At 35.9% G+C, this 15,914-nt stretch overlaps 1 protein-coding gene across 2 annotated transcripts in view; it reads right to left on the bottom strand.

Annotated features, from left to right (window-relative positions):
• The window catches only part of Crag (DENN domain-containing protein Crag), a 718,705-nt gene that overhangs the window by 389,799 nt on the left and 312,992 nt on the right, over nucleotides 1-15,914 (bottom strand). The gene's annotated exons all lie outside the window — the stretch shown is intronic.

Genomic DNA, 15,914 nt, shown 5'->3' with positions numbered 1-15,914 from the left:
AACACTCATGTTAAGATACCAGGTATGAATTCAACATATACTGCTTCTTAACAGTTATCATAAATTGCCTCTCCTACTTTATGATATGAGCCACTTATCAACCTGAATCAATTATGATGATAATATTTATTTATATTTTAATTTTTAGTTATAAACATGTATTCATTCAACATTAAAAAAAAAAAAAAAAATAGAACGAACTGATCATGGCTCTTCTTATAAATATTATAAACAGTTAAAGATCAAATAATGCAACTTCCCTGCTCCAGATACCAATCATGGTAATTTTTTAAAGCCACTTCAAGCTTTCAATGACGGCAGTGGTCAGATTCGTGCCTGCAGTGGGATTCAAACCTAGTCAACTGAACAGAGAGTAGACACACTAATCACTTGTAAGTTGGTATTAATTCCCACACGCCTTTATGTGACTATAATGACTCATTGTGTAGAGTCTTTCTTAATTCCTGATGACATAGATGATAAAATGTGAAGGACAATACAATCATTCAACAAATTCTCAACATACTTGGTGGGGGGAATAGTCACTTCTTCTCACCAATAGCAAATTTAGTATGAAATTATTGCTATAGTGGATAGTTTGTATAGTGAATCTATTGTGCAGTTTTAGTGCAGCATTTCGTAAGAATTGTGCAGTTATAGTGCAGCATTTAGTAAGAACTTTTTCAGTAGTTTGTTATATAGAGCACAGTCTGTTATAGTTTGTTATTATGGTAGTATATGCTATGCTGATTGTCAACTGACAATCAGCATAGCATATACTACCTACTACACACGCTATGCTGATTGTCAGTTGACAATCAGCATAGCGTGATAGTTACAGGATTAAGTTTATATGACTACTGATTTCCTATCAACAATTTCTCTCCAGATTAGTCTGTTATTAGTCAAGACTACTATACTATCTTATATTTCGATCTTCAAACGTCATTAATCCACCTAAATCTTGGTCTTTCACTGAGTCTTTTTCTTGCCATTCTTGGATTACAGATTTTTTTTTTTTTTTTTTGCTAAACTAACCTTTTAGATACCATATCACTTTAGATTATCTTTGTCACATGTTCTTGCATGCTAACAATGTCAAGTTCCTTCTTAATGTCTTCATTTTTCATATAATTTCTGCAATTCATGCCAATCTGACCACTAACTTTTCTCAAAATTCTCATAATTATGGTCTTTGATCACATTTTTGTCCTAACCCAACTTTCAGATCTATAAGTTAAAATTGGTTTGAGCGCTGTCTTTTGTACAGCTATTTATTTTATTTATTTTTTTTAAATTACATAATAAATTCATTCAACTGGCCCACAATAATACCAGCTTTGCTTATTCCATTCACTCTATATCTATATTTGTAATCATCTGTAAAAAGTGCACCTAACTAGCTGAAATATTTTACTTATTCTACAAATTTTCCAACGAGAATAAAGCTGACATTTTTAATTATTAATATATATTTAATAATAATTAGAGATTCGGCCGCTAGAGGGACTCACGGTACGTAATGTTTGTTGAGCGCTCCTGATAAGATAAGTGTTATTTTAAGTTATCATTGACAATTTTGCTTGAATATTACGTAGTTTTGTTTGCTTTTCGTATCTTAGTGTGTCTGTTTGTGTATTTTGGTGTTGTTTCAATTATTAATTCAATAAGATACGATAGCACATGGCTTCGGTAAGAAGAAAAATGGGGGCTAGTAATAATGGTTCGCCATCTTTGTTCAATAACGGTAACATAAAGGAGATTATTAAGTGTACTATCTGCGAAATGTATGTGTTGCAGAGAGTGGTTGGAGTATGGTTAGATGATGATAGTGGAGTGAATGTGTGCAGAAAATGTAAAGAAAATGAGGAATTAAAGTGCGTTTCAGGTCGTGAGTGTGATATTTTTGTCAAATTTCAGATTATAGAAAATAGCGATATGATAAGAAATAGCAAGGGTGTACCAGTGAACTGTGAGGGCGTGAATGTAGAAAGTGTGAATGAAGGTATTAATACAGAGCAAATTAATGGTTTAACAGATAATAAAAAAGATGAGATAGATGCAACGAGTGAGATCACACTGTTGAGAAGAGCAATACATAGAGCAAAGCGGCAGCTGGAGATATGCATAAATAACTCAGTAGATATGCATAAATATCTACTGAGTGTACTAGCCAATAAAAAAAGTAGGATAGAAAAAATAAGAGTATGATTGTGAACGTAAACAAAATGAAGGAGTGAGTGCTGTATGAAGATTCGTTAGTATGAGGTGTGATAGTAGAGAATTTGACAAAATCGTACCAACCTGGTGCGACCATTAAGGATGTAAGTGAGTCTATTAGGGAGCAAAAGCAAAGAGTGAAAGAAATGATAGTTGTGGCAGGTATGAATGATTTGAAAGGAGATGAAATGGAAATGATAAAGGACTTGAATAAATTGCTTGAGGTAGCAAAAGAAAAGAGTGAGAGAGTTAGGATGATAGTCTTTTCCGTGGTATGACAGTGAAGAGTTTAGAAGGAGGGCCAAAATTGCAAATAACTTTATGCGTGGGTTATGCATGACGAGTGGTGTTGAATTTGTGGACGTGTGGAGTGAGTAGATGGATGGTTTGCATTTGAAAGGATTCGGTGTAAGAAGACTTGAAAAAGTGTTGTTGAATGAAGTGGATGTGCAGAATCAGGGAAACTAGATTTATTAAGGGGGGGGGGGGGAGATAGTAGATATGCAGACCTTAGGGAGGCAGTTGAGTGTGTGAATGAGTATAATATGCCCGAGCGAATAAGGACAACAAATCAGAATGGGATAGTTAGTATAAGGCATCAAGGTAGGAATGGGGCCAACGGAGGTCTGCAATTCATGTATACTAATGCTAGGAGTATTACGAACAAGGAAGAATTTTTGGCCTCGGTTGGCACTTCCAGACCACAGGTTATTGGCATTAGTGAAACATGGCTGACTGAAGATGATATAGCTAGTGGGATTGAATGTGAGGGGTATAGTGTGTTCAGAAATGACAGGGAGAATAAAATGGGGGAAGAGTATTATTGATGATAGCTGATGAGCTGCAGCCAAGGAGAATAGAAGTTGAATTGCAGGATAGAGAAAAGAGCACATTTGAGGCCATTTTGTGTGAGATTGAGGCTAGCAGAACAAAATATACAATTGGGTGCTGCTATAGACTAGGTGATGGAAAAGATGGTGGAGATAGTATGCACAAGCAAATAGAAGAAATGAGTGGAAGAAGGGTAATTATTATGGGAGATTTCAACTATGGTAGCATGGAGGGAGGAGAGAACACATGGGAGGAAGGAATTGGATTTTATGCGGTTATTAAGGGATAACTATCTGTGACAGAATGTAATGGAAAATACTAGGGGTCAGAGAGTGCTTGACCTAGTAATTGCATCTGAGGATCTAACTGTAACGAATATGACCACGTTGCCACCAATTAGTGAGAGTGATCATAGGGTCTTAACTTGGGAGGTGGCTAAAGGTGTGGAATTTACAATTAAGACAGGGTACATGTGGAATTATCGGGCTGGTAAGTATGACAAGCTTAAGAGTTTGATTGGTTAAGTGCCATGGCATGAAAACTGCAAGGGCTGGATGTTGATAGTGCATGGGAGGTGGTTAAGAAGTGTTTGCAGGAAGCAATGGCTGACTGTATACCTAGAGTTCGAATAATAAATCAAGTAGGGATTAAATGGATGAATAACACCATGAAGCTTGAACTGCAAAAAAAGAAACAACTGTGGAGGGAATTTAACACGTTGACTGCCGTAATGTTAAAAAATTTTTTGATCCCCAGGCCAACTTCTTTTTGTTTTACAATTTGCTTAAAGTAACATAAAATAATCATATTTTATGATTTTTTATTTATTTCATGCAGCTAAATAGATTTTTTAAGTGCGAATCACGTGTGCACCGCGCGGCCTGAGAAGAATTTTTTTTACTGCTGGGCCGAGCGGTGCACACGTGATTCGCACTTCACACAAGGTCAAACTTGGATATATATGACGCTTACGAACAGTTATGTGTTGAGTGTTTTGTCCGGTGGAATAAATTTGTTATAGTGATAAATATTGTTATAAATTGCCCTAATATGGGAGACTACGAAAAAGAGCAACGTCATTTAGAAGCCTTGATAAATGAAGTTCTATCTGATGACGAACCATATGAATATGCTACGGAAAGTTACTACGGAAGTGATCTTAGTTCTGTGTCTTCAGATTCTGATTCTCTCATTGCTAGGAAGAGAATAAAAGTATCTACAACTGGTAATACCGAAGTTTTCGCTCCTAGTACATCTCAGTTTACTGCTGCTCATTCTGTAGACCAAACAATTGATGATGTTATAAGAAATTCCTCAGATGAAATACTTGGAAATGTGAATTCAACCGACCTACAATGGAATGAAATTACAGGTGATAAACTAAAACATTTTCAGTTTGTGGATAATAATTTTGGAATAAAACAAAATGTTATTGAAGAAACGCATGATAAACAGCCTGTAGACTTCTTTTTTATGTTTGTTGATGAAGGACTGCTGGACCTAATGGTGCAAGAAACTAACAGATACGCTCTTCAAAAACTCAGTAAGAGAAGTTTACCAAAAGCAAGGATAAGAAAGTGGAAAAACACAAATCCCAATGAAATGAAGATATTTTTGGGTCTGCAAATTTGGTTCGGTTTAGTGCAGATGCCAAAATTAGAGTGTTATTGGTCGAATAACATCCTCTATTCTACAGAAATCAAACAAGTTATGTCAAGGAATCGGTTCGATCTTCTTCTCAGTAACTGGCACTTCACAGACAACGAGGGTGGAAATACTTCTGAAAGACTTTATAAAATTACACCTCTCATAAATCATATAAGAAAAAATTTCCAGAAAATAATGACGCCTTCGAGTAATATTTGCGTTGATGAAACTTTAGTTCCTTTCCGAGGTCGTATTGCCTTTCGACAGTACATCAAGAATAAACGACACAAATTTGGCATAAAACTATTCAAATTGTGTATTGAAGATGGATATACATATGATTTCAAGATATACTGCGGCGCAGAAAAGACCAATGCTACTAATAGTGTTCCAACTTCAATTGTTATGGGACTTTGTGAGAATCTTCTTGACCATGGACGCACAATATTTGTAGATAATTATTATACCAGTATTGAATTAGCGCACAAACTTTTGAATAGACAAACACACCTTGTAGGCACTTTGAGAAAAAATCGAAAGGGAATTCCACAGGATGTTACCCAGAAGAAATTGAAAAAGGGTGAAATAATTGGTAAAGAAAGTGACACAGGGGTGGTGGTAATAAAATGGTGCGATAAACGTGAAGTGCTTATGTTATCAACAAAACACACAAACAAAATGAAATCCCTTACAGCAAGAAATGGTAATGAAGTGCAAAAGCCGGAAGCTATTATGGACTATAACAAAAGCAAAAGTTTTATTGATCTATCTGATCAGATAAAAGCCTATGCTTCTTGTCTTCAAAGAAGTGTGAAATGGTATCGAAAACTCGCAGTTGAAATTCTTTTAGGTTCTGCTGTGGTGAACGCTTTTATAGTATATAAGCGAGTTACTGATAAAAACATTAGCATCACAGAATTTAGAGAAAAAATCGCAAAAGAGTTATTAGGAATTACACCAAAGGAAAATAATGTCGCTTCGACTTCAGACAAGGAAAAACATATTTTAGAAGAGGTTGGTACCAGTAATAGGAGAAGATGTACATCTTGCTACAAAAAGTTAACCGAAGAACATAATAGAAAATATGCAACATCTAAGGCGACACAAACACGGTGGAAATGTGTTCAGTGCAAAAAATTTTACTGTGTTCGTTGTTTTACTATTGTGCATAACTGTAGTTTGTAATTGTAATAATTTCACCTAATTATTTTTTTCATATCAATTTGTCTATTATTTGACATTTTTTTGTTTATTAGTTTTTCAATTGTTTAGAAGAAAAATTTATGATTTGTAACATTTCTAATGACATATATTATAAATAAATATTTAGCACCATTGTTATTGTTTTATTCAACATTAGAAATTGGCCTAAATCAGGTAAAAATAAAACCCCTATAATAGGTCGTGTAGTTGAAATTCTACTGTGCTAACCATATAAACCTGTTTACCAGGCCCCACATTTCCATTACCCATAAGCATTTCATTTAGATACGAATCACGGGTGAACTACACGGCCTGAAAGAAAAATCTTTATGCGAATCAAATATGATTCACGCAACGCATTGAACAAATGTAGTGTGAATCGTATTTGATTCATACGGCGGTCAACGTGTTAAGGAGAAAGGTGACCTGCAGGCACATGAACGGTATAAAGCCCAGGACAGAATGGGAACAAGTGTGGTAAGAAAAGCAAAAGCAGATTATGAAAGAACATTAGCCATGCAGGCTAAAGAGAATCCCAAACAGTTTTTTCGATATGTTGCAAGTAAAAGAAAAAATGTATATGGCAGAATGATTTTAAAGAATGCCGATGGTAGGGAGGTAACTGAATGAGTTGATATAGTAGAATTACTGAGTGAGTACTTTGCAAGAGTATATCATCCTGGTGGTGACATTGCAAAATGGAAGAACCAACAGCTTATACGGAAATTGGGTGAATGAAGTGGAGGTGAATAGTCTATTACAAAACCTCAATGTCAATTCATCTGCAGGATTGGATGTTATACTAGCTCGTGTCGTACGACAAGTGGCTAAAGAATTGTCAGTGCCTTTGACCATTTTGTTTAATTTGAGTCTCGGGTCTGGGTTAGTCCCGAGGGGGTGGAAAGAGGGGAAAATTGTTCCACTGCATAAAGGAGGTTCCAAGACTGCTGTTGTAAATTACTGACCGATTAGCATATCAGGAATCGTTGTCAAGGTCTTGGAGAAATTAGTCAAGAGAAGAATACAGGACTGGATAGATGAAAATGGGATACTGTATGGGGGACAATATGGCTTTGTGAAGGGTAGATCATGCCTCAGTAACTTGCTCACGTTTTATAACACAGTGACGGCTGAACTGGATAGGGTAATGGGTTTACAGTGATTCTACTGGACCTTGATAAGGCCTTTGACAGGATACCACATGGAATTCTAATCAGTAAACTGCAGCATATGGGGATGGATAGGAGGGTGGTTAATGTAGAGATATCACAGAGTGGTTTATTCAGGAGTAGAGTCCAAAAGACGGCCTGTGACTAGTGGTGTGCCACAGGGTTCTGTTCTTGGACCACTACTTTTCAATTTGTTCATTAACGATACAGGAAAGGATCTGAGAGGAAGTGTTCACTTGTTTGCTGATGATGCAAAGTTGGGTAGAGCAATTGTGAGTGCATAGGATGTCAAAATTTTGCAAGATGATTTGGAAAGTTTGGAGGACTGGGCTAAGGAAAATGGATGTCAATTTAATGTGGCAAAGAATAATCACATTGGCAGAACCGTACTCCAGGAGATTGATGAGGCTAAAGATTTGGGAGTGTTGGTGGATAGGGAGTTGAAGTTTAGGGGGCACATTGCAAAAGTGGCTAAATCAGTTCATCAAATCACTGAGTTGCTGAAAAATACTTGAACAAGCAGAGACAAACAGCTTATTGTTCCTCTGTATCGAGCCTTGATAAAACCCCCATCTAGACTACTGTGTCCAGATATGGGCACCAGGGTTTCTTCTCAATGGGGAGGAGGTGGAGAGGATCCAGAGACGAGTAACCAAGATGATAGCAGGACTATGGAATGAACTTTATGAGAACAGGTCAAAGACTTGTGGGCTGCAGAATTTGGCTGATAGGCGAAAAAGGGGTGTATGTTTGAAACATTCAAATTACTGAAGGGTTTCTATAAGATTAATTCAGAAGACATTTTTGAGAATAGGACTGGTGGTGGGAGGACTAGGGGCCATCCATGGAAGTTTGGTAAGAGTGTGGTTAGCAAGGGTGTTAGAGCTAGGTTTTTTACTTGGAGAGTGGTAAATGAGTGGAATAAGCTGCCAGAGTCTGTTGTGGGTGCCATGACTGTAAATGAGTTCAAGGTGAAGTATGATAGATATTGTGTGAATGTTGAAGAGTTGTTCATGACATGATGTTGGGCCTCTCTCGATGAGTCTAAGGACTCCTTGGAGCTGCCCGTAATAATAATATCAATCATAGACACAAAAGAATGTAAATTCTAATTTTTTTTTTTTTTTTAAACTAAGGTTGTATTGGCGGGTAACTTAATGGTCAAAGACACATAACTAGGACTTCTGACCTAATGTTCAATTCTCACCTTCAGGCAGTACACCCCATTAGCAGGTATCTACTGGGTATTGAATGAACAAGAATGGCTGGCAATTGACGACTATGCCAACCTAATTGTACTCTCTACTGGCTTAAACCACAAATACATATGATAGTGCAACATCATGCCTGCTGGGGCATTGCTCAATTAAACAAGGCCCCATGGTTCATCAGGGCGAACAGTGAAAAGCCAACTATTAGAATCAACTCCAACTCAACATCTAGAAGAAGAATAAACCCAACATCACAAGAATTGAAGATAAAATCATTAATGGAACGGAAACTGAACTTGCAGAAGAATTGGAAGAGTACCATATGAACATAATTGGCATTACTGAGACAAAGAAGACAAAATCAGGTGAAACAGGTAAATAATAAGTATTGGATGTTCTATTTAGGCAATAACAATCAAGGGAAACAAGGAGTAGCAATAGCATTCAAGACCAAACATGAAGATAAACTTCTTGAGTGGAAGGAAGTTTCAATAAAGTTACATTATTATATTTGTGCCTATGGTCCAACAAAAGATTTTCCTAAGGAAGAAATGGGGAGAATTTTTTGAATCACTAGAGCAGGCAGCTAAATAAAGAAATTGGGAAAAGTAGTACTTCTTGGCGAAGGAAACAACAGAGTAGAAAATGAAGCCTATGAAGCATACAGGAAAGTTTTAGGAAAATTTAGAGAAAAGGGCAAAGCTAATATTAACGGATAAGTATCTGCTTATATGCTGGATTTCTGTTCAGGATATGAACTAGTCATCACAAACACCATGTTCCAACAAAGATGTGCACGAGTGCACATGGAGAGAAGACACAAGAAATAAGAAACACCTCATTGACTATGTCATTGTTGATAGTGATATCCTCATGCTGGTTGAGAATACAAGAGTGTACAAAACAACAAACTAGCAGTATACAAGACAGTGTTTAAACCAGTTTTAAGTTATGGATCTGAGAGTTGAGTTAGAAATAAAGCACTTGATTAAAGACTAGAGACTGCAAATATAAGAGTTCTGAGAAAAATTAGAGGAGTGAACAGATGGCATCAATGGTAGAATCATTACAAATGAAGATACTGGAAAGGAACTTAATCAATCTACTATCTGTCAAGACTTCAACATTATCAGATATTATATTTCTGTCTTAAGACTTTTTACTGTATCAATCTACCTACATCTTGGTCTTCCTAAAGGTCTTTTCCCTGCCAAGAACACTTGTTTTGCTAATCTTTCCTTTCCCATTCTGTTTAAGTGACCATACCACCTGAGATTTCTGCTAACACATTTCTGGAGGCTAACAATGTAAAGTTCTTTCCTAATATCCTCATTTTTAATATGATATTGCCATTGATGCCATCTGTTTATGCCTCTAATCTTTCTCCGGACTCTCATATCTGTAGTCTTTAGTCTTTGGTCAAGTGTTTTTATTTCTAACCCAGCTCTCAAATCCAAGTTAAAACTGGTTTGAACACTGCCTTCTTGTATACAGCTAATTTAGTGTTTTAACTAATTTCTCTCTTATTCCATATAAATTTATTCAGTGAACTTCCTATCATAGCGGCATTGTTGCTTCTATTGTATATTTCCATGTTTAATTTACCATCTTCACTAAAAATTGCACTTAAGTAGCTGAAATGTTTTACTTGTTCTATACGTTCTCCATTCATAATGCAATTGATGTTTTCAATGTTTCTGACTATTTTCATTGTCTTAGTCTTGTTATTGCTGACCTTCATGCTAAATCTATTTCAACAGTTATTCAATTTAGTCAGGTAATCTTGCAAGTTTGTACTGAATTTATTTAAAAGTATAACATCATCTGCATAAAGTAAAGACTAGAGATTACCAACTCCAATTTTGATATCAAGTTTAATACTGCTTTTCTTCATAATGTGATTCATACAGATAATGAATAACAGAGGGAAATAATATACATCCTTGTCTGACACCAGATTTAACATCAAACCATCTTTCTGTACTTCCATCAATTCTAACTGCTGATTTACAACTCAAATAAAGACTAAGTATTGTATGATATAATGCCACATTAACACATATAACTGTAGCGTTTTGAATAGCTTTTCTCTTGGCACCTCGCCATATTCCTTTTGCAGGTCTATAAAATTTAAATACATCACTTTGTTATATTCCCACGAATTCTTGACTATTTCTCGTAAAGTGAAAATCTGATCCTGACAGCTTCTATTTGGCCTGAATCCAGCTTGTTCTTCACCAAGTCTTCCATCCACAATCCTCCTCAACCGTTTCTCAAGAATATTTGTATAAATTTTATCAGGAACATTCAGTAGGGAAATAGCTTTGCAATTCTCACATTCAGTTCTATCTCCCATTTTATATGTGGGTACTATGAGAGCTCTACTCCAATCATCTGGAATTTGTCCCTCTGTCCAGGACTTCTGGTCGAATATCGTCCACTCCTGCTGTCTTTCCACATTTAGGATTTTGATGGTTTTTATTTTTTTTCTACTTCAAGTATGAATATGTATTATTGATTGCATGCCTGTTGAGTGTTTTTTTTTATCACTGTGCTGTCACTGCTTGTTTCATTTAGCAATTTTTCGAAGTAATTACTCCATCCATCAAGGATATCTTTTTCTCCAGTTTTCATGTCACCTTTATCATCTCTAATTTCTTTTACATCACTCTTACCTCCATTTCTGAGCTTGTTCAACAGCCTCCAGAATATTTGGACACCTTCCTGATTTCTATTTTCTATAAATAAATATCAGGAAGGTGGCCAAATATAAGAAAGCTAAACAAAAATCTTCCCATGACTTTTGTTTAGTTAGTTTTACACAGTTTTTAGCTTTCTTGCATTTGTCTCTGTATTCTCTAAGAGTACACAAGCTGACTTATTCACTAGTGTTAAATTTCTCTTTATTTTATAATCTTACCTTGTGTGTGTGTGGGTGTTTATAAATTGTTATTGTTAAAACTTACGATTGATATCTTTAGTGAATATCCCTATTACTTGATAAGATTTCTCGCACTTGCTTTCACCCTTTCCGCTCTGTGGCCACTACTTAAATTGCTCACATGTGCAAAACTTGGTAGACAAAGAAATTGCCCACAGCTAGTGCCAAATTTCTTTGATACAAATCTGGAATTAACTCTGTGTCAGAATATGGAAAAATTTGTTTGTTAAAGCTGCGTCATCCAAATTCTTAGACAGGAGAATCTTCCTTGTCAGGAAGTTAACACTCAGAATGACACACTATTCGATAATCAAGCAATTAAAATTCCCAATTACAAAAAAAACTTCATATATCTTTACTCTTACTGCAGCCGTAGCTATCCCCACAATTTAACTCACACTGGTTCTATTTTTATGAGTGGTGCATTGAGTTCACAGATCAGGCAATTTGTTAGATAAGAAAAAGAAAGGTTTATTCATTACTCTAATACGATACAGAAATATTAAGATCATTTAACAAAACTAAATCTCTCCTACAAAATTGAATACGATTAACCAGACATAACTTTAATACTCCTAGTCATAAACAACACGAGACAAAATCTACTACCAGTTAAATTTCTGACTTGATCCTATTCAACTAACATTCTTGCACAAGCATTTATCTTATTCTAGATTCAAGAACTATCAGGCTATAACATACTTTAGCAATTCATTACCACACTGTACATGAATTCTTACTCAGAGCTAAGACAATCTACCAGTTGATTAGATACTAAAGTACTGGTTCAGTTTTGTAAGTTCAATCACTGAGCATATCCACACAATATTGCACACTAACTGTTTCTTGCATACAAAGGAATTGAGAAGTTTCTACATTACCGAGCATTGGGATCTCTCTTGCCTTTTCTCTTGATCTTCCGAAAAATTCACACGGCTTGTTACCCTCTCTTACGGTCAGTTCTCTTCAGGTAGGACAAACTAGTGATCACGATCACGAATCACCTTTTCCGATGTGGGCAAATCTGCTCTGCCGGGTTTAGTCCACGTGGTTCCGCATGTCGATCGGTTTGCACTGGCCTTTTCGCTGTACCGATGATTATGCCCGCACTGGATCGCTATCTGGCTGCATAGCTTCCACTGGACATCGTTCTTTTCAACCGCTCTCACGCAACTTCTCCAGGAATGACTAGAACAGAAATCCCGAAAAAAAAGAGCCCCGAATTGGCATCGCCAAGCTCTATATCCTTGCTGAGCTCTTATGTCACTCCTTTCCGGCCGGTACCTAAAATTCTTGCACTCGGTATCGTTCTCTCCTCGTTGCATTCTTTACGCGTGCAACATGGACCTTGTGTATGTGACTGCCTAGGTTCATTTCTTTAAGCCGATTATCTCGTTGTATACTTAGATCTAACTTTCTCATGTTAACATAACTTTCATTTATCAACTCATCAGTTTTACAAGGACACTTAACAATATAATATATAGGAGAATTTACAATTAAATGATTATTTCGTTACTTCTGTCAACAATTTCACTTATACCCATATACAAGCATTTTCTCCAGGAATTTTTGTTTCATCATCATCAAATTCCTGACATGTACCCTCAAGGAGTGTACAGGATATGATAGTACTACATGAAAAATTTACATCATTACTAACTTCCTATCTACAATTTTCCTCCAAATCAGTCTGTTAATTGTCAAGACTCCAACATTATCAGATTTTATATTTCTATCGTCTAAGGTACTTTGTAGCGTATCAATCCACCTATATCTTGGTCTTTCTCTAGGTCGTTTTCCTGGCAACTTGGCAGAAAACACTTGTTTTGCTAATCTTTTCTCGCCCATGGATACTGACAATGTCAAGTTCTTTATCCTAATATCCTTGTTTTTAATATGATAGTGCCATTGATGCCATCTGTTCACACCTCTAATCTTTCTCAGGACTCTCATATCTGATGTCTCTAGTCTTTGGTCAAGTGTTTTACTTCTGACCCAGCTCTCAGATCCATAAGTTAAAACTGTTTGAACACTGTCTTGTATACAGCTAATTTAGTGTTCTGACTAATTTCTCTCTTATTCCATACGAATTTATTTAATTGACTTCCCCATACCAGCTTTGCTGATTCTGTTGTCTATTTCCATATTTAATTTACCATCTTCACTAAAAATCGTGCCTAAGTAGCTGAAATGTTTTGCTTGTTCTCCATTCACAACACTGTTGACATTTTCAACGATTCTACCTATTTTCATTGTCTCTGTCTTTTTATTGCTGACCTTCATACCATATCTATTACAACAGTTATTCAATTTAATCAGGGAATCTTGCAAACTTGTAGTGGATTTATTTAGAAGTATAACATCATCTGCATAAATCAAAGAGCTGACATTAACATCTCCAATTCTGATATCATGTTTAATACCACTTTCTTTCATAATGTGATCCATATAGATAATGAATAACAGAGGGGATAATGTACATCCTTGCCTCACACCAGATTTAACATTAAATCATCTTCCTGTACTTCCTTCAATTCTAACTACTGACTTACAACTCAAATAAAGACTAAATATTGCTTGATATAATTTCCCACTGACACCATTGATTAGCTTCTTGCTTGGCACCTTGTCATATGCCTTTTCCAGATTGACAAAACTTAAATACAGATCTTTGTTATATTCCCATGCTTTCTCAACTATTTGTCGTAAAGTGAAGATCTGATCTTGACAGCCTCTATTTGGCCTGAATCCAGCTTGTTCTTCACCAACTTTTCTTCCACAATTCTTCTCAACCGTTTCTCAAGTATACTTGCACAAATCTCGCCAGGAACACTCAGTAGGGAAATACCTCTGCAATTCTCACATTCAGTTTTATTTCCCTTTTTATATATGGGTACTATGAGAGCTCTACTCCAATCATCAGGAATTCATCCCTCTGTCCAGGCCTTCTGAACTATTCAGTGTAGCCATTGCAAAGACTTTTATACCACATACTTCAGCATTTCTGGTTGAATATCATCTCCTCCTGCTGCCTTTCCACATTTCAAGCCTTCGATGGCTTTTTTTTTTTACTTCAAGTATATGTATATATACTTGAAGTAAAATAGATGTATTTTACTTCAATATATTTTACTTGAAGTAAAATATATTGAAGTAAAATTGATATGTATTCCTGACTGTATGCCTGTTGAGTGTTTTTTACCACTGTGCTATCTATCACTGCTTGTTTCATTTAGCAATTTTTCGAAGTAATTACTCCATACTTCAAGGATATCTTTTTCTCCCATTTTAATGTCACCTTTATCATCTCTAACTCCTTTTACAGCACTTTTTCCTCCATTTCTAAGCTTCTTCAACAACCTCCAGAATATTTTACCCTTTCATTCAAGATTTAACACCAGGAACTTTGAATATGTTTTCTTCTTTTCCTTCACTGCCTCTTTAGCTTCCTGTGTTCACCATGGAGTTCTGATTTTCCTAATTTTGCAGATAACTCACCACATGTGTTTCTGGCTAAATCAATGCTATCGAATCTCCAAGGTTTGGATCCTGTTCTTAAACTTTCATTTTTTCTTGAATAATGTTTGTGTATTTTAGTCTATAGTTCACATCTGAGAGCTGCTCAGATGTGAACTGTTTACTCGCTTTAAAAATTTCTTCCACATTCTTCTTTTCAATATGAAATTCAATTTTATCCTGCTCAAGACTAAATGGTGATCACTTCCAATTTCAAATCCTCTGTAGAGTCCAGTGTCCTGCACCAGTGAGAAAACATCACTATCAACAACAACATGGTCAATGAGACTTTTCTTATTTCTTGCATTTCCCTCCATGTGAATTTGTGCACTTTATGTTAGAACATTGTGTTAATAATAATCAGTTCATGTCCTGAGCAGAAAACCAACAGGTATTTGTCATTATTATTAGCTTTGCTCTTTTCTCCAAATTTTCCGAAAATATTTTTGTATGTCTAACAATCATTTCCTACTTTGCTTTTACATCTACAACAAGGATCAACTTTTCCTTTTTCATTGTATCAGTTGCTTTCTCTAAAGCCTCAAAAAATTCTGTGGGACACATAAGCAAAAATAAGTCTCGTTGTCCAGTTTCGCATTCTGATATTTGTCCACATATTGCCTGTCATTCAAGAAGATTATCCTCATATTTAGTGTTGAATACTATAGCTACACTTTTTCCATGGCTTGTTATTGCATGAATATAACATTTTGTATTTATTGCTCAGAAAGATCTCACCAGTTTTTATCTTTTTTGTTTCAGTCATCCCTATTATGTCGATCTGGTACTTATCCAGTTCCTCAGCTAGCTCCATTTCTTTGCTATTCAGGCTTCTTATGTTGATAGTACCGATCTTGAACTCTGGTGATGTCGAGTTGGGATGTGTTTCAGGATTTGTTCCAGCAGCTGACTTTCTGCTGTTTGCCCTGGTTCCCTGGTGAAAATAACAGTGGCCTTGTTTAACTGGGTGACACCCCAGCTGGCATGAAATTCTGTTATGTTGTACCATCATTTTATATTGTGGTTTAAGCCGATTAGAATACAATTTGGTCAGTTAAATGTCAAATTACAAAAAACATCTAAATCCTAAATATTAGACTTTTCTGATGTTTGATATTTAATTAATCAGGAAATGGGCAAATAGTTAAAAGCACCAACTCTCCAACCAACAGG

The sequence above is a fragment of the Typopeltis vanoorti genome, chromosome 16 (assembly GCF_054136105.1).
Source record: "Typopeltis vanoorti isolate ZY-2024b chromosome 16, IOZ_Tvanoo_1.0, whole genome shotgun sequence".
NCBI lineage: Eukaryota > Metazoa > Arthropoda > Arachnida > Uropygi > Thelyphonidae > Typopeltis > Typopeltis vanoorti.
This window is presented reverse-complemented; position numbering and strand designations above follow the sequence as displayed.